General features: G+C 27.4%; 1 protein-coding gene and 2 long non-coding RNA genes across 3 annotated transcripts in view; 2 read left to right on the top strand and 1 right to left on the bottom strand.

Annotated features, from left to right (window-relative positions):
- LOC117945069 (tetratricopeptide repeat protein 28-like) overlaps window positions 1–1,775 on the top strand; it is a 210,715-nt gene that overhangs the window by 89,508 nt on the left and 119,432 nt on the right. The window lies entirely within an intron of this gene.
- LOC117944286 overlaps window positions 1–1,775 on the top strand; it is a 9,622-nt gene that overhangs the window by 5,348 nt on the left and 2,499 nt on the right. The gene's annotated exons all lie outside the window — the stretch shown is intronic.
- The window catches only part of LOC117944288, a 4,962-nt gene continuing 3,976 nt past the window's right edge, over window positions 790–1,775 (bottom strand). The window contains exon 3 of the long non-coding RNA XR_004656537.1: window positions 790–911. This is a non-coding gene — a long non-coding RNA (uncharacterized LOC117944288). The remainder of the gene's footprint in view (window positions 912–1,775) is intronic.

The following is a 1,775-nucleotide window of genomic DNA, read 5'->3' as shown; positions in this document are numbered from 1 at the left end:
ACTGTAAATCCGAATTCACTAACTCAACCTAAAATTTTTGTGGAAACAGCTTGCACTCAAAACTTTTAATTTAGTACAGTATGGTAACATTAACTTTTTGAGTACACTATACATAAAAAAAATGTGTCACATGAGTCCTATCTGAAAGAAAATGTATGTCACTTTAACATAACTTTTTTAGTCATGCAACAATAACAATTCGTGCTTTCTTAACATATAATTCTATGTTATATTAATCTAGAGTAATCAGGTTACTTAATGTGTATTTATATGTTTATTAAACATAAAAAGTAATGTAACATAACTTGTTAATTTTATGTACAAACACCGCTTTTGTATTGTAATTTTAAAGTCAAGTTAACATAATTAGTGTAATTACTCAACTATATTCCTATTTGCTTACTCTACTCAAAATTTACATTTTTTTAACACAAACAATTATGTGACAGAATAAAATTATTTTGTGTACAAATAACTAATGCGTATTAAAGCCTTACAGTTGACTTAACATAACTTTTTTAATTTTCCAAACAGTATTTTGTGTGCAAACAACACAAATATTTTAAAATATTGTGACACATTTGTAATTCTACATGTTAACTATATATTTTAGGTTGTTTAAGCCTATTTATTGGTAACTGATTGCACTCAAATCCTTTAATTTAGTACAATAGGATAACATTAATGTTTTGAATACACCAGACATAAAACAAATGTGTCACATGAGTCTTATCTGAAAGGAAATTAATGTCTGTTTAACATAACTTTTCATGCAAGTCATGCAACAAAAATTATAGCTTTCTTAACATATAATTCTATGTTAACATAGAATGATCATGTTACTTAATGTATATTTAGGTTTATTAAACACAAAAGGTGATGTGCCCTAACTTGTTAATTTTATGTACAAACTTAATATGGTGACATTTGTAATTGTACATTTAAACTATTTTTTTTTAAGCTGTTTAACCCTTTAATTTCACAACACTTCTCTAAATCTGTGCATCAAGCATAAAATAAGGTTTGAAAACACAATTACACTGGTGTTCTAGACACAAATATATTGCGCAAAATTTCTATATTCCATGCTAAATGTACCTGCTAATTAAGCAAAATTCACACAATTGTACTTAAAAATCTTTCATGTCAGCTTGACATTCTCACTTTAATACAAAATACGAGTTTATGTAAGCAAAAATCTGAACATAGTAGTGTAAACTGTATTTTTATTTTAGCATACTGCAAAATACAGCACATCACTGCAACAAACGGGACACAATAACATTGTAAAACAATTTGGCTGTGGGGCACCTCTCCACTGTCCAAGTAACATGCAGGAAACGATGTAAAGGGTTTAACAGTTCAACTTTAACATAACTTAACATAACTTTAACCCTTGTGTTGTCTTTCTGTCAAAATTGAAAATCAACACTTTTGTTGACGCTTTTTATTAGTGTTTCTAACTTTTTCTTACATTTTAAAATTTTATTTCAAAACTTTGTCACTTCGACATTTTCAACACAACGTAACACCAACTTATTACCTTTTTAGTTTTACTGTTATTTGGGGAACTTATGGTCAATAAACCTTTTATAGGAAAGTATACCTATGTTTGAATTAGAAAAGCAGAAAATAGGAATTAGGTTTGAATTAGGTTTAGACAAAAAAATTAAAGGAATGGATGTTGATGGATAATCACATACTGTAATATGTTAACTTTTACTCAATACTATTTCAAAACCTTCAATTCTTTCCAAATACTATAAAATTGAATA

Source organism: Etheostoma cragini, chromosome 5 (assembly GCF_013103735.1).
Source record: "Etheostoma cragini isolate CJK2018 chromosome 5, CSU_Ecrag_1.0, whole genome shotgun sequence".
NCBI classification, from domain to species: Eukaryota; Metazoa; Chordata; class Actinopteri; order Perciformes; family Percidae; genus Etheostoma; species Etheostoma cragini.
This window is presented reverse-complemented; position numbering and strand designations above follow the sequence as displayed.